The 26,490-nt window shown below is 37.6% G+C and overlaps 1 pseudogene; it reads right to left on the reverse strand.

Moving 5' to 3' along the window:
* Positions 1 to 26,490, reverse strand: part of LOC140803843 (probable U3 small nucleolar RNA-associated protein 11) — an 86,801-nt pseudogene that overhangs the window by 58,638 nt on the left and 1,673 nt on the right.

Raw genomic sequence — 26,490 nt, forward strand, 5'->3', positions numbered from 1 at the left:
GTTTCCTACCCCTTTTCTGCATCAATGATGCATTAAAATGATTACCCTACAGCGAAACAAAGAAAAAATGAAGCGTATAACGTACTCTCTGAAATATTGATACCTGTAACTCTTTCTGCATAGACATATCCATGTATATTTTCTCTAGATCTTTTAACCGTTTTTTCTAGCCTCTAGCTCTCGATATGAAGAATCTGTCTTCCTGCATGTTGACCGTGTTTCTATACACGATTAAACTAAACTCCTCAACCACAAATTCTAGTCTAACTTCCTCGATGTAGAAGAGAAACAAAAGTAATATGAAGGCCTAAAGCCAAGGAGAGACTGAAAAGAAATTTGGAAATCAACCAAAGCAAAACTAATCAAAAGGAAAAGGATTTGTGCACAGCGGACAGATAACCAACCATTTGATTCGATGAAGTTATGTTCTACAAGAAACAGAAAAGTCATTTGGAATAAAACTAAATACCCAAAATCAAAGTAGAAAGATACAACATAGAAAAAGGATTAAATTTTAGGAAAATACGGCAACGATTGCCAACAAGCAAGACCCTTTAGGGAATATGATAGATAGTAGTTCATGATACAAGAAATGTCAGTTGGGTTTAAATGCTCTAGCACTTGTGCATCAATTCGATTTCTTGAACCAAAGTTCGTCAAGTGGCAAGGATAAATGATGGAGAAAAGTATCATCCCCTAATTCCCATAAAATTTATACAAAGATACATCACTCACAATGCGGGATAGTATTGATCTCTGGGAAGAAATAGAAGCCCAGTAGAAAGTCCAGACAAGACAAAAAGGACACACGGCCATAAGTATTTATCATGCATGCATAAATGGAATTATAATTAACTCACATAGCATGCGATTGATATTCCCAATTGGTATATATTTGTGACCAACAAATCCAAAAAAAATTTTGACGAGAAAACTCGAACAATAGCAGGGAATACCAAAGAAGTAGAAATTGAAAACTAAATTCAATAAGAAAAATAAGATATTATGACAAGGCGCCAAATATCACCATATTCAATCAACAAGTGAGGTATTGATAACTTAAAGGGGGTAAAGTATGGATGGTGAAGAGACAAATGAAAGAGTTGTGAGGACAGGCAGACTAAATCAAATTATTTCTGATTGTCAAGGAAATTTGTAGTCCACTTCGTTTTTGCAATATAGCTTATGGATTGACGGTAATGATATCATTCGGTACTCGGTAGGGATCTTAATTGTGGGGAGGCAAGTAGAAACAGGTTATCAACCTAGCAATCCAATTTCGTAGGAGGCAATCGACTAAAAAAAATAGCTTTCAGTACCTCAAAATAACTTTAGGCAAGTCTTTAAAAGTTGATGGGTTCCTTTGTTCTGAAACTTTTTTGCGTACTTCTCTTGCCTCCTCCCTAGAAAGAGAATCTACAGCCAGCCAACATACTTCATGAAACACAAAAATATCTACTAAGCTCAAAATGCTATACTACTGAGCAATATTTTCCCTGCACCATTTTATGCATTAATACTTTGTGTGACCAGTACAATACCACCAAATCACTGTCTTGGATGAAAAAAAAAATCTGTCATTTGCAGACACACAAGTGTAAACATGGAATTCAAGTGATTCAAACAGAAGTTCCAGAGAAGATAGTCTCATTGCCCCTTGGTCATTGAACTTTTGAAATTGACCTTCGGATAGTTTTATCTTAATTGCCTATATTACATATTAGACGTTCTTTCTAAAGCAGAAGGGAATAAAATGATTTTGAAGAAATAAATTAATTGAGCTATCAGAAGCGACCATATCAAATAATGAGAAAAGAATAAACTTTGGTGGTGACATAACTGTCATAACATGAAATTGACTACTCTAAAAAATGGGTATGAAAACTATCAAGAATCAGCAGAAAAAGGGCTTGATCACTCACCTGCTGTCGGCATAATAAACATGTGTTGGATGATGACTGATTGTCATGAGAATGCAGCATACCATTAAGTCTTTCAATTTTCTGCATCCAAAAAGTTAAATTTCAGAATAAAGAACCTGCATATCAGCTATCTCGAGAATCCGAGACCCAAAAAACCAGAAACTCTAAAATAAAACCCTTTTTTTAAGTTTGAAACTTCTGCAAAATATATCCAATTTCTTGTGGGCTAACAGAAATCTTGAGTTCAAATAATTTAACCGTGAAAAACCGAATATTATCGGTACAGAAAAAAACAGCGGATTTCTTTCGTATTTACACCAAATTCAAAATAATTATTAAGCACAGAAGACTCGCCTGTGGAAAGCGGTGAAGGCTTAGGGTTTAAAGGAGACACCAATGCAGAGAATCTAGATTTGATGAAAAATATTTTATATTGTGGCAAAAAAATTATTCTAAATTAACTAAAATTCAATCATTCAAATTGGCTTCCGGATTGAGTGCAAAAACTTATGTGAGACGATATCACGAATCATATTTTGTGAGATGGATCTCTTATTTGGATCTTCCATGAAAAATATTATTTTTTATGCTAAGAGTATTATTTTTTATTGTTAATAGCGGTAGGGTTGACCCGTCTCACAGATAAAGATTCGTGAGACCGTCTCACAAGAGACCTACTCCTGATTGAGTATACAAATACACACACAACACACAAAATTATGATATCACAGAAATAAAAAAACAAAATCTTGATATTATATTAAAAAATTTAGAAATAATTTTTATATGATTTTCTTATAATTAACAAGAATAATTACTTAAATATGATAGTATTTTATTATTTCAATTATGAAATTGTTAGAGATGATATCATATTTTAAAATATTAATTTGGTTTATAAACATAAAGAAATATTTATTAGCATATGATAATTATAGACGAACCACAAATTTTATAAAAATAGGCTTTGGCGATATTTTTTATTAAACAAATAAAATATTTTATCATTTGTTTGAGCTGATTTTTGTTACATAAAAATTAGATAATGACATTAAATTTAATTACTTCAGGTCTCTTAATGTTTAATAAAACTAATATTGTCACGCCCCACGACCGGGGTTATTAGATACCGGCGTTATTCAATAATCACATGATTGCTCAATAACAAGCCTCGTAGTACAGTATAAACCAAAACCAGTTTATATCATAAATGTCAAAAAAATGGAATCGTCTTTACAATAGTAACTCTGAAAATGATACAAATCTGCGGAAGCGTTTATAACTTGAACTAAAAACTCACAATATCATCTTCTTAATTAAAATTCTTCTTGCGTCAACTATCAGCTCCAAAACTGGTGTCTGATTCTTCTTTCTCTATTTCTTCTTCTTATTTATCTAGGAGAGTAGAGTAAGAGGTGAGTATTTTGGGAAATACTCAGCAAGTGGGGGCCGTTCGAGCACAACATAAAAATACTTACACAATTTTTCGAAAATAACACATAAACATATAATTGCTTTTCATAACATATCATCATATTCATATAATAACAGCACTGCGATTTTTCCACCTTCTATGGTTTACTGACGTCAGTCCCTAAGTTTTAATCCTCTAAGGGGGCGAGGCCATAGAACGGTTCTATCCCACCATTAAGGGCCATATGTTGGAATTCCACCCATTTTCAGGGAATCCTCACAGTGCCAACACGTAACGTACCAAATTTCATAAAAAAAACGTAGAGACAGAAGGCCGGTGCTCGACCGAAACTTTCGAAAACGAAATAATTCATACGCAACATATTTTAAAACAAGTCCACTTACCTTAGACTGGAAGAAAACGTGAAGAACTCGAAAACCATAGAAGAATTATGCTTCGAAAACGTAACAACACCTCTATCGAAAAAATCAGTCGTCTTGTAAAATCCACTGCGCTTTATTGCATCGTTGGATCGAACTCAAAATTTCACAGTACGTTCACACATTCGTCACCTAAATTATGAACGGTGAAGATCGGGTTTAGTATTGTTTAGGCCTGTTCATAGAGAAAAACCGTAGGTATGCTGAATTCCCGCCTAAAATCTTTTTTTCAAAGGCTGTAAACAAAAAACTAACCGTTGGATTTGGCCGAAATTTGGATATGTTGTTCGCAACATATTGAAGCATATTATGAAGAGTGGAGATCAGATTCCGAGAACCCGAGAAAGAGAAACGAATTTCTGAACTTTAATAGAATTTTGATGACTCGTGCAGAATTTTGGAGAGGAATTTCGAAAATATGAGAACAAAACTCTAAAATTTGATGTGAAAATTCTGAATGAGGGCTTCTTCTATTTATTGGGGGTTAATGCTATCCTGATCGTGTATTATCCTCGCGTTTGAATTTTTGAATCAAACTTTAAATCTAGGATAATTATCATATCAAATCTTAAATCTTTATCTGGTATCAATATCATATCAAATCTTATATCTTTATCTGGTATCCATATCATATCAAATCTTATATCTCTATCTGTATAATCTTTCCAACTTTGAATTTATATCTCAAAAATTTACCTACTTATATCCAAAAATTCCTTATTTAATTCCTTATATCGTGGTCTATTTATCCCAAGTTCAAAACATATGACAATATTATCTTAAATCTTGAGCTAAAAAATATAGTACATGATATAATTATCCACCCAACCTTAGATAATCTTTCAAATCTTACATCTTAAATAATGAGATAGATACTCAAATATTGGATAATCCTAGCACACTTAAATTACAAAAATATTATCACGGTTACAAAATCTTGGGTTTTACAAATATCATTGTGCATACAATTATTTGATTAGAGTTTCATTAATTTTTAGATTAAACTATGAAGATTGATATTGAAAATTTTAATGATTCTTTTGTTATAGTTTGGAATTATTATTTAGATAATGAAAAGGGTAAGGCGACGGTTTTAACGACGGTTTCGCGATACGTCACCGGAGGCTGCGTCGCATTCTAGAAGCGACGGTTTTTCAACTCTCGTCGCTTATAGAAACGGTTCTTTGGAAGAAGACCGTCGCTATATTTGCGACGGTTTTAAGAAACCGTCGTTAATATTAAGACGGTTTATACAAAACCGTCGTTAATATTAGCGACGGTTTTAAAAACCCGTCGCTATATTTAGCGAAAATATAGCGACGGTTTCGTAAAATCCGTCGCTATATTTATCTTGAACCGTCGCTATATAGCGACTGTTTTGATAAAATCCGTCGTTTTTAAAATTAAGCGACTGTTGATTGAAAACGATCGCGAACATAGCGACGGTAGAACACAAGACCGTCGCACATGGGCGACGGTTTGGGGAATTGTCGCAATATTAGCGATGGTTTTAATAAACCCGTCGCTATTATAGCGACGGTTGTTAGTAAATTGTCGCTAAATTTAATAGGCGACGGTTTTTATTAAAACCGTCGCTATATAGCGATGGTTTAGGAAAAACCGTCGCTATAATAGCGACGGTTTTATTAAAACTGTCGCTACGCCTTCCGTTTTTTGTAGTGAACCGCGCTATGAATGACAGTTGTAAGTTTATCCACTCTCAAATCCAAATCACGTTCTAATAACTTCACTACTATATTCTTCAATTCTAAAGACATCAATCTTTGTTCCTGAAATAACAATCAATATCTCATCCAATAATCGGACAGCATAAATCTTCAATGGCTTATAAAAAAACATGGTCTGAGTCTCTTTCAGTCGATACAAGATCATTTTCCACGAACTTAGGAATCTCTTTATTCGTGTTTAATAGTAATTCTTGAACTTCCTTATCAAAACCATTAAAGTAAACATTGATCAACATCGAACTCAAGGCAGATTCTTGAGGCAGACCCCTACCTAAACAAACCCCACCCAATTCAATGTTGACTATCTTACATTCAAACAACCTTTTTATCAAATCTAGAAATGCCTTATCTTCAATTTTCTCACCCAGTATCAAAAACAACTTATCAATTTGGCCAGAACTAAATAATTCACGATCAAATTTAACAATAAATCACCAAATTGGGTTCACCACCGAATTCTTTAAATACCAAATCGATGTGTGGCGGCCCAAGTTTGCTCGCTTGTCATAGCAAAAGGTAGAAAACCTAAAAACTTATGCATAAACCATAAAACTTGTTTGAACTCTCTCCAAAGTAACTCTTTTATTACACATATATCTAAATAGAACATATTTTTAAATGTTAGTTTTCTATTTTCCCACTTTTTTCTATTATATTTTTATGGAAAATAATTTATACAATGAAAATATAAGCTATAAACTTTACACACATTATTGTAGTTCTTCGCAGTGAAATTTGATGGATCTGACTGCTCTAATTGCAGAGTATTTTTGGGAACTTAAAAGCATGAAATATCACTATATCGGTAACTATATCTTTTTCATTATTTATAATATTATATTATTATTTTATATACCATAAATTCAACATGTGTTTTTCGATTCGATCACCGGTCCGGTTATGAAGGTGATCTGGTTATGAAAACATTGAAGTATACTTTTGTTTCCAACATCAGTCACAGAAAAATTATGTTTCAACGTTTACGGTTGTTCCGATTAAAAAATCACGCAGTTTCCACAGAGTTACGAAAATTGTGCTTCCCAGATGACTACAGGATATTGTTGCACGTCCCCTCCTCAGGTTCTCATTCAAGAAATCTTCGTTATATAAGTATTATATTCAACGTTTCCTTTCCTGTCGCCATTTATACACGGGTCTTGAAGTGGGACTAACCATTTCATCTTCACGCATTTTGCATTTCTTACCCCTTTTCTGCACCAATGATGCATTAAAATGATTACCCTACAGCGAAACAAGGAAAAAATGAAGCGTATAACGTACTCTCTGAAATATTGATACCTGTAACTCTTTCTGCATAGACATATCCGTGTATATTTTCTCTAGATCTTTTAACCGTTTTTTTCTAGCCTCTAGCTCTCGATATGAAGAATTTGTCTTCCTGCATGTTGACCGTGTTTCTATACACGATTAAACTAAACTCCTCAGCCACAAATTCTAGTCTAACTTCCTCGATGTAGAAGAGAAACAAAATTAATATGAAGGCCTAAAGCCAAGGAGAGACTGAAAAAAAATTTGGAAATCAACCAAAGCAAAACTCATCAAAAGGACAAGGATTTGTGCACGACGGACAGATAACCAACCATTTGATTCGATAAAGTTATGTTCTACAAGAAACAAAAAAGTCATTTGGAATAAAACTAAATACCCAAAATCAAAGTAGAAAGATACAGCATAGAAAAAGGATTAAATTTTAGGAAAATGCAACAACGATTGCCAACAAGCAAGACCCTTTAGGGAATATGATAGAAAGTAGTTCATGATACAAGAAACGTCATGTAACGCCCCATATTCGACGACTGTCCTTACTGTATGAAGACGGGTCTCTCCAGCGTGCTTATGTCCTCACTCACACGCACCCTCGGAAACTTCCCAGGAGGTCTCCCATCCCAAAATTGCCCTAAGTCAAGCACGCTTAACTTTGGAGTTCTTATGTGATGAGCTATCGAAAAGAAGATGCACTTTCGTGATATGAGTAGTAAAAATCAAATCTTTTAAGCCCTCTTCAACTGTACAGTCCACTACATTAAACAGTCTCGGAATCCCTATCATTCCCGTGTGGGTCGGTTCATTCATGTTCCCTCCACCTAGAAGCCTGTCAGGAGCCGTTAATTGTCCGTGCAACTGATGGCACCGACGATCACCCCCCGCCCTGTAACGCCCCATATTCGACGACTGTCCTCACTGTATCAAGACGGATCTTTCCAGCGTGCTTATGTCCTCACTCACACACACCCTGGGAAACTTCCCAGGAGGTCACCCATCTCAAAATTGCCCCAAGTCAAGCACGCTTAACTTTGGAGTTCTTATGTGATGAGCTAACGAAAAGAAGATGCACCTTCGTGATATGAGTAGTACAAATCAAATCTTTTAAGCCCTCTTCAACTGTACAGTCCATTACATTGAACATTCTCGGAATCCCTCTCATTCCCATGTGGGTCGGTTCATTCATGTTCCCTCCACCTAGAAGCCTGCCAGGAGCCGCTTATTGTCCGTGCAACTGATGGCACCGGCGATCACCCCCCGCCCTCTTCGGCCCCGGGGCTCACATGTCCACCAGCTTCTGCTTGGTTCATCCCCGAACCACACCGTACTAAGAGAAGTCGGCTCTGATACCAACTTGTAACGCCCCAGATTCGACGAATGTCCTCACTGTATCAAGACGGGTCTTTCCAGCGTGCTTATGTCCTCACTCACACGCACCCTAGGAAACTTCCCAGGAGGTCACCCATCTCAAAATTGCCCCAAGTCAAGCACGCTTAACTTTGGAGGTCTTATGTGATGAGATACCGAAAAGAAGATGCACCTTCGTGATATGAGTAGTACAAATAATATCTTTTAAGCCCTCTTCAACTGTACAGTCCATTACATTGAACAATCTCGGAATCCCTCTCATTCTCGTGTGGGTCGGTTCATTCATGTTCCCTCAACCTAGAACCCTGCCAGGAGCGCTCATTGTCTGTGCAACTGATGGCACCGGCGATCACCCCCCGCCCTCTTCGGCCCCAGGCCTCACATGAAAATTTTTTGTGATGCACATGTGCTGTTCCCGATTGGGCTTAAGTCTCCACACGGTTATCCCATTACCCATTACTCATAGAACTTCTCCAGCCCAGGCGCTAGAGCTTTTACCTCCTTAGGATTAGAACCCAAGACCTCCTGGACTTATATAGATCTTGGAAGCAATCCTGGTACCAGTTGAGCTCCTGTGAGGCCCGGGGCCGAAGAGGACGGGGGGTGATCGCCGTTGCCATCAGTTGCACGGACAATGAGCGGCTCCTGGCAGGCTTCAAGGTGAAGAGAACATGAATGAACCGATCCCACACCGGAATGAGAGGGATTCCGAGACTGTTCAATGTAATAGACTATACAGTTGAAGAGGGCTTAAAAGATTTGATATGTACTACTCATATAACGAAAGTGCATCTTCTTTTCGGTAGCTCATCACATAAGAACTCCAAAGTTAAGCGTGCTCGACTTGGGGATGTTTTGGGATGGGTGACCCTCTGGAAAGTTTCTCAGGGTGCGTGTGCGTGAGGACATAAGCACGCTGGAAAGACTCGTCTTGGTACAGTGAGGACAGTCGTCAAATCTGGGAGTTACAGTTGGTATCAAAACCGACCTCTCTTAGTACGGTGTGGTTCGGGGACGAACCAAGCGGAAGCTGGTGGGCATGTGAGGCCCGGGGCCAAAGAGGGCGGGGGCTGATCGCCGGTGCCATCAGTTGCACGGACAGTGAGCAGCTCCTGGCATGCTTCTAGGTGACGGGAACATGAATGAACCGATCCCACACCGGAATGAGAGGGATTCCAAGACTGTTTAATGTAACGGACTATACAGTTGAAGAGGGCTTAAAAGATTTAATATGTATTTCTCATATCATGAAGGTGCATCTTCTTTTCGGCATCTCATCACATAAGAAATCCAAAGTTAAGCGTGCTCGACTTGGGGTAATTTTTGTATGGGTGACCCTCTGGGAAGTTTCTCAGGGTGCGTGTGAGTGAGGACATAAGCACGCTTAAAAGACTCGTCTTGGTACAGTGAGGACATTCGTCAAATCTAGGTCGTAACACACCCTCTTCGGCCACGGGCCTCACATGCCCACCAGCTTCCGCTTGGTTCGTCCCCGAACCACGCCGTACTAAGAGAGGTCGGCTCTGATACCACTTGTAACACCCCAGACTCGACGACTGTCCTCACTGTATCAAGACGGGTCTTTCCAGCGTGCTTATGTCCTCACTCACACGCACCCTAGGAAACTTGTCAGGAGGTCACTCATCCCAAAATTACCCTAAGTCAAGCACGCTTAACTTTGGAGTTCTTATGTGATGAGCTACCGAAAATAAGATGCACCTTCGTGATATGAGTAGTACAAATCAAATCTTTTAAGCCCTCTTCAACTGTACAGTCCATTACATTGAACAGTCTCGGAATCTCTCTCATTCTCGTGTGGGTCGATTCATTCATGTTCTCTCCACCTAGAAGCCTGCCAGGAGCCGCTCATTGTCCGTGCAACTGATGGCACCGGCGATTGGGTTCTAATCCTGGGGAGGTAAAAGCTCCAGTGCCTGGGCTGGAGAAGTTCTATGAGTAATGGGTAATGGGATAACCGTGAGGGGACTTAAGCCCAAACGGGAATAGCCCATGTGCATTACACGTCAGTTGGGTTTAAATGCTCTAGCACTTGTGCATCAATTCGATTTCTTGAAACAAAGTTCGGCAAGTGGCAAGGATAAATGATGGAGAAAAGTATCATCCCCTAATTCCCATAAAATTTATACAAAGATACAGCACTCACAATGTGAGGCCCGAGGCCGAAGAGGGCGGGGGGTGATCGTCGGTGCCATCAGTTGCACGGACAATGAGCGGCTCCTGGCAGGCTTCTAGGTGGAGTGAACATGAATGAACCGACCAACACGAGAATGAGAGGGATTCCGAGACTGTTCAATGTAATGGACTGTACAGTTGAAGAGGGCTTAAAAGATTTGATTGGTACTACTCATATCACGAAGGTGCATCTTCTTTTCGGTAGCTCATCATTTAAGAACTCCAAAGTTAATCGTGCTTGACTTGGGGCAATTTTGGGATGGGTGACCTCCTGGGAAGTTTCACAGGGTGCGTGTGAGTGAGGACATAAGCACGCTGGAAAGACTCGTCTTGGTACAGTGAGGACAGTCGTCGAATCTGGGGCGTTACAAGTAGTATCAGAGCCGACCTCTCTTAGTACGGTGTGGTTCGGGGACGAACCAAGCGGAAGCTGGTGGGCATGTGAGGCCCGGGGCCGAAGAGGGCGGGGGGTGATCGCCGGTGCCATCAGTTGCACGGACAATGAGCGGCTCCTGGCAGGCTTCTAGGTGGAGGGAACATTAATGAACTGATCCGCACGAGAATGAGAGGGATTCCTAGACTGTTCAATGTAATGGACTGTACAGTTGAAGAGGGCTTAAAATATTTTATTGGTACTACTTATATCACAAAGGTGCATCTTCTTTTCGGTAGCTCATCACATAAGAACTTCAAAGTTAAGCGTACTTAACTTGGGGCAATTTTGGGATGGGTGTCGTCCTGGGAAGTTTCCCAGGGTGCGTGTGAGTTAGGAAATAAGCTGTAGAACCCGTAAATCAGTAGACGTATAAGCCATGCATAATTCTAGATTTTTAAATTTAATTGACTTCATTGCATGATTATTTTAAATGCATTTGGTTGAAGTTAATTATTTTATTATTTCAGTTCAGTAGTTCGATTTTTCTAGCATTTCAGTTATTTCAGTGAGGCCGGACCGGAGTTGGAGTTTTGAGATAGAATTTAAGATTTAGAAAATATTTCCAGGATTTAATTTAGCTATCAAGTAAATTAATTTAAGTTATTTAGGAGGTTTGAGGATTTATTTAAGTTACTTGAGGTGAGTAGAAAAATAAATGCATTTAAGTTCTTTAATTAAGAGGTTAGTTCACTAAATTAATTAAAGGATTAGTATGGCTTTTAAGGGTTATTAATTTACTAGATAATCAACAATTCCCCTCCATTTAAAGATCAAATTTTCGGCCACCTCATTGTCTAGATAATTCATTTGCCAACTCATCTTTGACCCATTCTTGATTAGTTTAAGATGTTAAGCTTTTTAATTATTTTGTTCCACCTTAATTAATTAATGTTAGAGCATTATCCTAACCTATTCCTAGTCTAGTTTAGCTAGAAAAGAATCGGCCACCCCATCCATCAAACACCCCAAAAGATTTGATATCAAACAACTTTTCAAATTTGAAAGGATTGGGAGACTTGGTCTTGCATTATCCCCTTTATCTTGCACCCACTTCCCTCACTCTCCTAACCATCATTCCCCCTCCCTCATTCACGAAATTCAGAGTATTTTTCAGTAGAAAAACCGTGGGAACTCAGTAGGAAGCAAGGGAGAAAAATCAAGAGCAAGGTAAGGTAGAAAAGGAAGCAACTCCGTCTCCTCCGCGCCGAGTCGTCCCATCTTTTCGTTTCTATTTCAAACAAATCCAAGGCATGTATATACTTTTTCTAAACCTCAGTCAAGTCATATTAGCAATTATTTTTCAGTACATGATCAGATTTCATCATGCTAAAAACCGAAATTTTCAATAGACACGAAACAAAAAATTCTGCAAAGATTTTTCTATCGACTTTCATGCTTCACGATTGGTATGTTTTGTTTCGATTTCAGGGATGGATCGTTCCAGGGGCTTGAGGATACATATAGACATGTACTAGGACATGTTAGGGCCATGATAGATCGTGAGTTTCAGTTCCATACATGCTGGAACGAGCACAGGACAACAACCTCCCCATTAGCGCAGAATCTTGTTCGAAAAATATTTCAGTTTCTTGTCTTGAGGGTTTGATCTGATCTTGGCTGCCCCAAGGGCTCTTAGCCATGGTTGGATCACTCTCCTAGCATGTCTAAGACGTGACTAAGTCGCCCTTTTGGTGGCTTGGTCCATGGCTCATCGGTTTTTAATAAAAACAGCACAACAGCCCCCATGTCCCTTCGGCCCCCTTCAAATTTCAGCATATGCATTTCGGTTTTGGTTGCTTGGTATGGATCTTGGTTGGCCTATGGCCCTTAGCCACGGTTCATACCATGCCTCTAGATGTCTAGATCGTGCCATGGTCAATCAAATGGCCACTGGAACGACACAAGACATCGATCAAAGCAAGACACTACACTTGCGCAGCTGCTGTATTTTTGACAGCAAGTAGGCTGCTGTTCAGAGACGTCGTTTGAGTTCTCGGTGGGCTTTTAGCCTATGGCCTTGGACTGGACAGTGCCCCTTTGAGTTCGGAAGGTCATGCTTTCGACCGTTCGTGATTCGGATCATTTTTGAGGCCGTACGAGAATTTACGGTGCGATGTGCAAAATTGACTCTTGAAAGAGCGTTTCGTGTTTTGGCCTCCATTTCACCTAGATTTCGTCCCTAATAATTTTAGGAGCATTATTTCAGTATTTTTAGCGTATTTTAATCATGACTAAATGACGGTTCAGTGTTGGTTCGGGTTTGGTTCAGAGTCATGATTAAATAAGAAGTCATTAGGCGTCATAGTCGCATCTTTTGTACGTAAATTGCATAGTTGGTCAAGTTTTAGCATTTGCATGTTTTTCATGGCACAGTTAAGTTGCAGCGAGCCTGGGGACGATCCAATCCAATCCAGTTGGTAAATTACAGGATTTTTCATTATGCCAGTTAAATTATATTACGTGCATGAAAACAGAAAATGATATTTTTGAGATTTATGCGATATGGCTTGTGGTTCATTCACTATGTGGGAGTGTTATTTTATACGGTCGCCAGTGACCGATCAGTTCAGTATGGTACCACCCGGTCGCCAGTGACCGGCCAGCTCAGTTCAGTTTCAGCCTCCCCGGTAGCCAGTTACCGATCAGTTTCAGCTTAGTGCAGTGGCCACAGGCGTAAAACATTATCTCAACAGAAAATTTTACAAGTTATTTCAGTACAGGCTCCAAGGAGCAAACATTTTTACTGTGATTATCAGTTCAGTTATGCACGTATTATAATTGCTCAGTACAGTTTATTTTCAGCATGAGTACAGATTATTTTCAGCATGCCTCATGACATGAAATTTTATCCCGTGCATATTTTAATTCAGATTTTTACTCGTTACCTGCGATAAATTTATGATGAGTCTTTAGGCTCACTAGACTTGATTGTTGTAGGTACTGATGAGGCCAGGGCCGAGGGCGGGGACCAGTGAGCCAGCTTGGGTCGGCAGTAGTGTCACCCGAGGACCTCAGTGCAGCAGTTGTTATTTTATTCCGCAAACAATTTTTATCAGTCGTGGATATTTTTAAATTGAAATTGTTGGCAAACTTTATTTTCTTCCGCTGCTTTATTTTTAAACATTGAACGTGATTTAACAGTTGATTTTATGAATGAGGCAATTTGAGTTCTTTAAAAAGAAATTTTTTAATTTTCCCCAAATTTTCAAAGCAAGGATTTAGGGCCTTCACATAAACACGCTGGAAAGACTCGTCTTGGTACAGTGAGGACAGTCGTCGAATCTGAGACGTTACACACAATGACGGGATAGTATTGATCTCTGGGAAGAAATAGAAGCCCAGTATTAAGTCCAGACAAGACAAAAAGGACACACGGCCATAAATATTTATCATTCACGCATAAATGGAATTATAATTAACTCACATAGCATGCGATTGATATTCCCAATTGGTATATATTTGTGACCAACAAATCCAAAAAGTTTTTGAAGAGAAAAATAGAACAATAGCAGGGAATACCAAAGAAGTAGAAATTGAAAACTAAATTCAATAAGAAAAATAAGATATTACGACAAGGCGCCAAATATCACCATATTCAATCAACAAGTGAGGTATTGATAACTTAAAGGGGGTACAGTATGGGTGGTGAAGAGACGAATGAAAGAGGTGTGAGGACATGCAGACTAAAGCAAATTATTTCTGATTGTCAAGGAAAATTTGTAGTCCACTTCGTTTTTCCAATATAGCTTATGGATTGACGGTAATGATATCATTCAGTACTCGGTAGGGATCTTAATTGTGGGGAGGCAAGTAGAAACAAGTTATCAACCTGGCAATCCAATTTCGTAGTAGGCAATTGACTAAAAAAAATAGCTTTCAGTACCTCAAAAAAACTTTAGGCAAGTCTTAAAAAGCTGATGGGTTCCCTTGTTCTGAAACGTTTTTGCGTACTTCTCTTGCCTCCTCTCTAGAAAGAGAATCAACAGCCAGCCAACATACTTCATGAAACACAAAAATATCTACTAAGCTCAAAATGCTATACTACTGAGCAATATTTTTCATGCACTATTTTATGCATTAATACTTTGTGTGACCAGTACATTACCACCAAATCACTATCTTGGATGAAAAAAAAATCTGTCATTTGCAGACACACAAGTATAAACATGGAATTCAAGTGATTCAAACAGAAGTTCCAGAGAAGACAGTCTCATTGCCCCTTGGTCATTGAACTTTTGAAATTGGCCTTCGGATAGTTTTATCTTAATTGCCTAGATTACATATTAGACTTTCTTTCTAAAGCAGAAGAGAATAAAATGACTTTGAAAAAATAAATTAATTGAGCTATCAGAAGTGACCATATCTAATAATGAGAAAAGAATAAACTTTGGTGGTGACATAACTGTTATAACATGAAATTGACTACTCTAAAAAATGGGTATGAAAACTATCAAGAATCAGCAGAAAAAAGGCTTGATCACTCACCTGTTGTCGGCATAATAAACATGTTTAGATGATGACTGATTGTCAAGAGAATGCAGCATACCATTAAGTCTTTCAATTTTCTGCATCCAAAAAGTTAAATTTCAGAATAAAGAACCTGCATGACAGCTATCTCGAGAATCCGAGACCCAAAAAACCAGTGTTAGGATCGGTTATCGTAATCGTTGAGATATAATAGCTCGGTTCTTAAAATATTGAACACCGATTAATTAAATCGAGTTTGGTTTTTAAACCAAGCAGAAGACACACGAAATCATCCTTCGTAGAAACCGATTCAAGATTTTGTAAAGCATTTAAAATATATGCAAGTTGAATGAGTAAAACTATTTTGGTTGAAGCATTTTATCAAACACTTGATATACAATATTTTGGTATTTGAAGAACACATAAAATGCTTCAACAATGCATCTTTAAAAACAGTGGAAATGATAAGTAAATGCAATAAATAAATAGACACGAATTTGTTTATGGATGTTCGGAGATTAACAACTCCTACGTCACCCCTTCTTCTCCTTGGGAAGCATTCTGTAACGAACCGTACTTTTCATACTTAAAATTTGCGGAAAAATTAAAATTTTCTTAAATGTAAACATCCATACGGTCGTCACTCAACATTCATAAAAATTAAATCTCAAAATCATCTGTCACCAATAAAAATTTTGCTAAAAGAAACTGTCTCAAAATATTTCGCATCCAGATATTTAAAAATCAGAGTATTTTGAAACTTTACATAAAACGCAAACATTGCTGTCTTCGGGTCTAGCCTTCCACTCAGTCCAAGCCTACCCCTTTGTCCCCAGCTCCTGTCTCCTCAACATAGTCACCTGCATCGATCAAGTCTAGTGAGTCTAAAGACTCAACACGTAAAAACTGGGATAACGAGTATTACATAATAAAATCGCATGCATCTTAAAAATAGAACGTACATAACTTGAAACTTGAACTTGCATAATAAACTTGGACTTGCATACATACATAGACGTGCCATAACGTGAAACTTTCTTAATCATAACTGCATACTTGAGCATACTAAAACATACATGACTTCATTTTGCGTAGAGGATGTTTCAAAGCAAGTGACCCATAGCATAATAAACGTCTGATCAGACACACCACAGTACTGGGCTGATAGGGACGTATCCACTGCCGCATACAAGAGATCCCCGTTCATAATTTAACGGGCTGGTTGGTCCCCGTTCATAATTTAACGCTTTCCAACCACGATCTAACCCATTCATAATTTAACGGGGCGGAGAGGTCCTCGGCCACGTTCACCGACTTCCAAACCCATTCATAATTTGGTCACAAGACATTTAGCATACCTCAAAAACTTAAAATATTTTCTTTGCACGTCATACATACTTATTTGGCGTTGAGGGATTCATTGGACTTTGACTGGGGCCGTTGCTGCACATACTAACATGAATTTGCATACTTAACTTGCATAACTTAACGTAGAAATCATACTTACTCTCGAGTTCAATCATTACTTAGGACATTCTAAAATTTCCCATGACACGACCTTGATAATCCTTGCACTAAACCATGACGTCTAACCTCAAAGCATACTAAATTATTTTTCCCAAAAACAAAGGACACGGACCCCGTACCTACATCCTTGTAGACTCTGGAAGTAGACACCGAAAGGAAGCAAAGGCACGGACCCCGTGTCAGGGTCCGGGTGGACATCCGTGTAGGCACTGGAAGAATACACTAAGTGAAACCCAAAGGCACGGACCCCGTGCCCTCATCCGTGTATGGGTCCGTGTAGATACTGGAAAAAGACGCCGAGAAGAAAACAAAGGCACGGACCCCGTGTCAGGGTCCGTGTACGGGTCCGTGTACCCACTGTGATCGCGAACTTACGAAAATTCTGTACATGCTTTGCTGAACATCCTAGACTCGATTACACGGACTATGAAACGACACCATGAGTCGTTCCTAGAGCACTAAGGCATTATATCAAACCCAAGTAAACATTATCATTACCCCAAGAGTAACAAACCATCAACAACAACGACACAACTCAAAATTCGACACAATGTTTCTTCCTACGACTATTGATTCAACTTAGTGCCTATCGACCCGAAATGAACCATTAGTGACCGTCCAAATAAGATAAGCAAGGTGCCTATACGCAGCAACGATCACCCGTCGATCCCCAACGAAGCCTGCAACCATTAAACTTCAAGGATACAATTTTCGTAAAAGTCGCAGTATGAGCAGTCCCACGAAAAACATCATAACTCACTCAATTTTCATCCAAAAATCTCGAATTTTATATCAAATCGAATGTATCAAAAAGTTCTACAATTTTATAGTTGAAAGTTTTCTCAAAATCTCGACAGAAAAATCGCAGTTTTCATCAGAACAGTAAGTTACGAGATTTCAGATCTAAAAAGTGTTTCAAACGCATTCAAACCATTTTCCGCTCAAACGACGAACGTCACACATGGATTTTCACGCATAAAAATACACAACGCATAATATGACAAGTTCGATGCAGAAAGAACAGAATATACGTGACTTTTGATGATAAACTTTACCGAAACGACGATACCGATGTGAGAACGGAGCGAGGCTTGATCCGGGACGAACGTGGCATTAAATTCTTGCAATAAAATCAACAAAGATCTTGCTGGAAATTTACAAGGGAAGGGGCGGCTGCTGTTGCTAGTATAACCCTAGGTTTTGCTCTCAAAATATGGAATGAAATGTGTATGTGTGTGTTGTGTGAAGAAAACGTGTAAATATGTGTGTTAGTGGTGTGTGCGTGAGTTAATAGGATAAATTAGGGAATTGATTTGCTTAATTAGGAATTAATAATGCTAATTAAAATGCTAATCAAAATGCCAAAAAAATGCTAATTAAAATGTTAATTTCTCACTACAAAGCAATGTCCCCTAATTTAAAATAACACACATTAAATGCTAATTTTAAAAGTTTCAAACTCTTAAATCACTAACAACTTAATAAATTAGTTAAAATGCCCCAACCTCAACTTAAAATAAAATACCACATTTTAAAAAGGCCAAAATCGTCGTCGATCTCTTTTCCTCGTTCCCGAATCGAATCATCGCCTGAAACATGAAACTCAAGGAAAACGTTTTAACGTGTACCCACTAAACGCATAATAATTTAAAATAATGAAAATTCATAAATCATGAATTAAAACACCGATTAATAAAATAAACATGCTTTAAAATCATTTAATAAAATACATAAAGAATTTAATAACTTGCACGCACGTGATTCATGTGAATCTCAAATTTCGGGACGTCACAATCTATCCCCCTTAATTTGAATTTCGTCCCCGAAATTCGCTTATCCTTGATAATCCAAAAGTTAGATTCTTAATTCTAGTATCCCAACGAACCACGCTACCGCTGCGCTACTCTGAATAAAATTAAGTCTTATTTTTTCCTTACGTCTCTTCAATCCTAATTAAATTACCTACCAAAAACCTCGTTTGCGAATCACAACTTAAAACGACTTATGGCATCTTAGTTTTACTTTGCCATGAACTCGAATTCCGACTTTTCTCACAATTCCCAATATTAGGAATAGAGGTTCAAACTTATCGTATCTTACTTTCTCATACCATACCCCTAATGCTCATCGAACTATTACATACGTCTTTATGCAGTCCAACCTAAGAGGTCATAGCACCAACGGTTATTGATCAACTTCCATCCTCAGCAATACACTTAAAAGTTAAATCTTATCTTAATCCCCATATGTTAATATCGGCCTACAATCCTTGAATCGAATATTTACCTTACGATACAAACTTACATAACTTAGCTATTTACGAGTACATACCAAATATAAAATTGTTGCCAACCTTTAATTTCGAGTAACATAAATCCGTAAAACCCCAAAATATATAATATCGATCATCTCCTTAAATAATAAAAACTTTCTAGCATCAATCACAAGCTTAAACTATTTTCTTCACGATTACAATATAGTTAAAGCCTAAGACACTTGAGCCTTCCTCATTGGAACGAATGTATCACTTAGACGTATCCTCAATACTCAATTAATTCTAGCGTATAAAACTTAATAAGCTTCTTTTGTTAATGATGGACTAACTCTAATATATCAACTCCACTTATAACCCATAGAATTCTAGAATCCCCATGTCAAGCTCTTTGATTTCTTACTCAATAAAAAAAATCTTAATATTCATTCATTGATAACTTATGTTGAACACCACTAATTCTCTTTTGTTTTTATTTAACCCAACAATTTCGTATGAATAAATATCCCATAAATTTGAAATTCAACCTTACGCAGTCCAAATAGTTTTGGATAACCTAATTCCAAACACACACCTTCACTTATTCCCAAGTTGCTTAATGGATTACAAAATTTCCTCAAGACAAGGCGTCTACCTCAATCCTTACATGAATCTATCGAGTAACCTAACCATCAATCATACCCAACTTTCAAGAAAAATCAAATTCCAGTAAAAGTATAGTCCTAACTGTTAAGATCAAAACTAAAACTTATGACACCTCAAACTTCAGTTCCCAACAATCCGTTATCTCAATGTCTAGTCTTATAACTTAACTAACTGCTCAACTTTACCTTAAATCATCATCACATTAAATTCTTAATTTGCCACAACATTATTTCACTAACGCTTAAATTTTCAAGTCCGAGATTGATTCATCCAACAATGTCCTTGATTACCATTCCTTATAACATTATAACTCAGATACTTCAAGGTTCTAATGATCCCTTCGAGCTTAAATCATCGAAAATTCCTATCATTTAAACCATTCAATTCTCACTTACTGCTAAACTAGCCCTCCAAATTCCTTAAAATTGTAGCATTAATTCATTATTTCCTCAAAATTATCCAGTTTGTCCTAAATTTCGGAAATTCCACATTTATCCATAAGTTCTTGGTGTTCTTAATTTCATTGTGTAAGTTTCTCGCAACACAAAATTCAAAAATTTTAAGCTTATTAGACCCAAATTCAATTCTCATAGCCTCGAAATTTACTGATTTAACCCAAGTGTTCCTCAAAAATTCGAATTTAATCCCCAAAATTTTCTGAATTTGCAATTTGACCCTTAAAGTTCTAGAACTTACATTTTTGGCCCTACAACTCTTCAAAATTTGCATTTCCCGTCACCAATAAAATCTTCGATTTTAGTCTCATTAAACCTTAAAATCCTCGAAACTCGGAATTTAATCCCAAACGATAACTTCGAAACTAGTCCCTTAGGATTTTTATCTTTGCACTTAGGTCCTGAAACTATTGGTCATTACCACTAGGTCCTTAAAATTCTCAATTCGTGCAATTAAATCCTTAAATCCAACTAAGGGGAGCATGCATCGTAAATAAATTCTATGCTTGTATACTTCCAAATATCGTCGTAGTCTCAAATAATTAATCCTTACATGGAGTTCTCAAAAAACAACTCAGCTAGCAACCAAAAACCATCAGTAATTTCTTAGAAAATCTACAAGTCCCAAAAGCATTCGTAATTGTCAAGTTTAACTCATTACCCACAAGTATAACATCAGTACTACTAACCAAAAATTAATATAGACAAATCATTTCCAGACGCCCAAAGCAAAATTCTTGCTCATGTCCAATTCCACCACACCAACATGCAAGAAGATTAAACAATTTCTCATTTCATGTCGTAACATGCATAAAAGTTTTAAGGATCCAATCTCAATTCATAACGACAGATAAACATGTACTCTAAAACGTATGTCATGTAAACATACAGGTGATTGCATTAAAACATGCACATGCTGAAATCATGGCTTGAATGTTTAATACATGAAATAATTTAAAAAAATTAAAACTTACAGACTTGAGGTCTGACTTCGTGAGCTTCTTGCGACTGGCAGTAGGCATAACCATTTACAAGAACACCGCTCTGATACCAACTTTAACGAACCGTACTTTTCATACTTAAAATTTGCGGAAAAATTAAAATTTTCTTAAATGTAAACATCCATACGGTCGTCACTCAACATTCATAAAAATTAAATCTCAAAATCATCCGTCACCAATAAAAATTTTGCTAAAAGAAACTGTCTCAAAATATTTCGCATCCAGATATTTAAAAATCAGAGTATTTTGAAAATTTGCATAAAATGCAAACATTGCGGTCCTCGGGTCTAGCCTTCCACTCAGTCCAAGCCTGCCCCTTGGTCACCACCTCCTGTCTCCTCAACATAGTCACCTGCATCGATCAAGTCTAGTGAGTCTAAAGACTCAACACGTAAAAACTGGGATAACGAGTACCACATAATAAAATTGCATGCATCTTAAAAATAGAACGTACATAACTTGAAACTTGAACTTGCATAATAAACTTGGACTTGCATACATACATAGACGTGCCATAACGTGAAACTTTCATAATCATAACTGCATACTTGAGCATACTAAAACATACATGAATTCATTTTGCGTAAAGGATGTTTCAAAGCAAATGACCCATAGCATAATAAACGTCTGATCAGACACACCACAGTACTGGGCTGACAAGGACGTATCCACTGCCGCATACATGAGATCCCCGTTCATAATTTAACGGGCTGGTTGGTCCCCGTTCATAATTTAACGCTTTCCAACCACGATCTAACTCGTTCATAATTTAACGGGGCGGAGAGGTCCTCGACCACGTTCACCGACTTCCAAACCCATTCATAATTTGGTCACAAGACATTTAGTATACCTCAAAAACTTAAAATATTTTCTTTGCACATCATACATACTTACTTGGCGCTGAGGGATTCGTTGGACTTCTACTGGGGCCGTTGCTGCACATACTAACTTGAATTTGCATACTTAACTTGCATAACTTAACGTAGAAATCATACTTACTCTCGAGTTCAATCATTACTTAGGACATTCTAAAATTTCCCATGACACGACCTTGATAATCCTTGCACTAAACCATGACGTCTAACCTCAAAGCATACTAAATTATTTTTCCCAAAAACTAAGGACACGGACCCCGTACCTACATCCGTGTAGACTCTGGAAGTAGACACCGAAAGGAAGCAAAGGCACAGACCCCGTGTCAGGGTCCGGGTGGACATCCGTGTAGGCACTGGAAGAATACACTAAGTGAAACCCAAAGGCACGGACCCCGTGCCCTCATCCGTGTAGGGGTCCGTGTAGATATTGGAAAAAGACACCGAGAAGAAAACAAAGGCACGGACCCCGTGTCAGGGTCCGTGTACGGGTCCGTGTACCCACTGTGATCGCGAACTTACGAAAATTCTGTACATGCTTTGCTGAACATCCTAGACTCGATTACACGGACTATGAAACGACACCATGAGTCGTTCCTAGAGCACTAAGACATTATACCAAACCCAAGTAAACATTATCATTACCCCAAGAGTAACAAACCATCAACAACGACGACACAACTCAAAATTCGACACAATGTTTCTTCCTACGACTCTTGATTCAACTTAGTGCCTATCGACCCGAAATGAACCATTAGTGACCATCCAAATAACATAAGCAAGGTACGTATATGCAGCAACGATCACCCGTCGATCCCCAACGAAGCCTGCAACCATTAAACTTCAAGGATACAATTTTCGTAAAAGTCGCAGTTTGAGCAGTCCCACGAAAAACATCATAACTCACTCAATTTTCATCCAAAAATCTCGAATTTTATATCAAATCGAAGGTATCAAAAAGTTCTACAATTTTATAGTTGAAAGTTTTCTCAAAATCGCGACAGAAAAATCGCAGTTTTCATCAGAACAGTAAGTTACGAGATTTCAGATCTAAAAAGTGTTTCAAACGCATTCAAACCATTTTCCGCTCAAACGACGAACGTCACACATGGATTTTCACGCATAACAATACACAATGCATAATATGACAAGTTCGATGCAGAAAGAACAGAATATACGTGCCTTTTGATGATAAACTTTACCGAAACGGCGATACCGATGCGGGAACGGAGCGAGGCTTGATCCGGGACGAACGTGGCACTAAATTCTTGCATTAAAATCAACAAAGATCTTGCTGGAAATTGACAAGGGAAGGGGCGGCTGCTGTTGCTAGTATAACCCTAGGTTTTGCTCTCAAAATATGGAATGAAATGTGTATGTGTGTGTTGTGTGAAGAAAACGTGTAAATATGTGTGTTAGTGGTGTGTGCGTGAGTTAATAGGATAAATTAGAGAATTGATTTGCTTAATTAGGAATTAATAATGCTAATTAAAATGCTAATCAAAATGCCAAAAAAATGCTAATTAAAATGTTAATTTCTCACTACAAAAGCAATGTCCCCTAATTTAAAATAACACACATTAAATGCTAATTTTAAAAGTTTCAAACTCTTAAATCACTAACAACTTAATAAATTAGTTAAAATGCCCCAACCTCAACTTAAAATCAAATACCACATTTTAAAAAGGCCAAAATCGTCGTCGATCTCTTTTCCTCGTTCCCGAATCGAATCATCGCCTGAAACATGAAACTCAAGGAAAACGTTTTAACGTGTATCCACTAAACGCATAATAATTTAAAATAATGAAAATTCATAAATCATGAATTAAAACACCGATTAATAAAATAAACATGCTTTAAAATCATTTAATAAAATACATAAGGAATTTAATAACTTGCACGCACGTGATTCATGTGAATCTCAAATTTCGGGACGTCACAGATTCACTAGAAGACTTTGATTTGTACAACTCATTGTACAAACTCATTCAGCTAGGACTTACCCACTGCCTAAAACTGAACTCCTAGCACTCAAGATTGTAGGCAGCACCTCACAATCATCATATTGTTTAATGTCTCATATGCAAAGACTACAACACAATCTTTTACGTCTTTGTGTGAAGACTCACTCAACTAAACTTTGATGCTCAACTCTTTGTATATGTGTGAGTTATTGTGTGTAAGGAATTTATCCTTTACAGTTTACATCTCAAATGTATCCTCACACAAGGGCTTGTGCTCTCAACTAGATGATATATTCATGCTAACTGCCCATGCTTTGAATCCCCTTGGAAAGCTCTTGTTTGATCTTCAATATGTTGTATTTATAAGCCCCAACAATGATATATACGTTAGACACAAGAATATGACCGTTTGAAAAGTTTCTGTACTGTTTCGGGAAATGCAACGGTCAAATTCGTCTTGCTGGAAAATTTCCCGACTGGTCAACTCTGGTCAACTCAACTGGTCATTCAGTTCAACTGGTCAGCAGCTGGTTCAGTTCAGTTGGTCAACTGCTGGTTCAGTTCAGTTCAGCTGGTCAGCAGCTGGTTCAGTTCAGTTCAGTTGGTCAGCTGCTGGTTCGGTTCAGTTGGTCTGGTTCAGTTCAACTGGTCTGGTTCAACAGGTTTTCAGCTGGTCTGGTTCAACTGGTCTTTAGCTGGTCTGGTTCAGCTCAACTGGTTCGGTTCAGTTCAGTTTCAGCTGGTGTGCTGAAATCAGCATAGCTGATTTCAACTTGTGCAGTACGAGTAGTTTCATTGCCATTTATCAGCATCTTAAGCTTCTATTCAGACTTTGACTTCTGAAGATGATTTGTAGATCATCGTCTTATCTTTCCAACGCATACTGAATCGCTTCGTTTCAATAACCGAGCTGAGAGATATGACCAAAATATCACAGCTGCTCAAACCCAATTGATTGTTGTTTTCGTGTCATCAGTTCGGTCATTCAACGATCAGTTAGACCATGATAACATCCGATTTTGCCCAACTGATGTGAAATACGACTTGTCCCAAATTGAGTTTTCAAATCTTTCCAACTAACGGATTGTCATTTGGATCATCCAGCTGAGAGATATCATCCGAAAACCGAAGCTCGCCAGAAATTCAGTTTGTGGAGAATTCAGTTTCAGCTTGCTTCTTGTGTTTGCAACTTCACACTTGAGTAAATATGTTAGAAACACAATAACAAGTTTTGTTAACATCAAAATCAAGATTGCGAACATGAAATGTTCCAACAATCTCCTCCTTTTTGATGATCACAAAATTTGGATAAACAATTAATTCAACTAACATATTTCTCCCCCTTTTTGTGTGAATCAAAAAATCATATTTTCAAAATATTTTGAGCACAAAATTTTCTCCCCCTCAATATTTAAAAAAAATAACTCCATTAAAATTTTAATGAGTTCTCCCCATATATTTTTGAAATTTTGAAAATTATAAAAGAAGAGGGATAACTAAATAATTTTTTCATGGCTCATTTTCTGCCGCATCACATATGCTCTGCCTTCAACGAATAAACTGTATTTTCTGGTGCATAATTAGGGTGCAAATTTTATACCGCTGCGAACCTATATGAGTCTAGTTTGCAACGCAAAAAGAGGTTCATCATTTAGACACTCGAGCAAGGAGATATGCCATTTTTCCCATGGTCGCTGCAAGCTGCGCGAAAATTTAGTTTTGCATATATATGTTTAAAAAATCTAAAATTTTTGAATTTTAAACATCAAAATTAGTTTCAATGTTCTTTCAAGAACAACCCGCTCTGATACCACTTGTTAGGATCGGTTATCGTAATCGTTGTGCTACAATAGATCAGTTCTTGAAATATTGAACACCGATGAATTAAATCGAGTTTGGTTTTTAAACCAAGCGGAAAACACACAAAATAATCCTTCGTAGAAACCGATTCAAGATTTTGTAAAGCATTTAAAATATATGCAAGTTGAATGAGTAAAACTATTTTGGTTGAAGCATTTTGTCAAACACTTGTTATGCAATATTTTGGTATTTGAAGAACACATAAAATGCTTCAACAATGCATCTTTAAAAACAGTGGAAATGATAAGTAAATGCAATAAATAAATAGACACGAATTTATATATGGATGTTCGGAGATTAACAACTCCTACGTCACCCCTTCTTCTCCTTGGGAAGGATTCACTAGAAGACTTTGATTTATACAACTCATTGTACAAACCCATTCAGCTAGGACTTACCCACCGCCTAAAACTGAACTCCTGGCACTCAAGATTGTAGGCAGCACCTCACAATCAGCATATTGTTTAATGTCTCATATGCAAAGACTACAACACAATCTTTTACGTCTTTGTGTGAAGACTCACTCAACTAAACTTTGATGTTCAACTCTCTTGTATATGTGTGAGTGATTGTGTGAGGAATTTATCCTTTACAGTGTACATCTCAAATGTATCCTCACACA

Source organism: Primulina eburnea, chromosome 10 (genome assembly GCF_022965805.1).
Source record: "Primulina eburnea isolate SZY01 chromosome 10, ASM2296580v1, whole genome shotgun sequence".
In the NCBI taxonomy this organism is placed as follows: domain Eukaryota; kingdom Viridiplantae; phylum Streptophyta; class Magnoliopsida; order Lamiales; family Gesneriaceae; genus Primulina; species Primulina eburnea.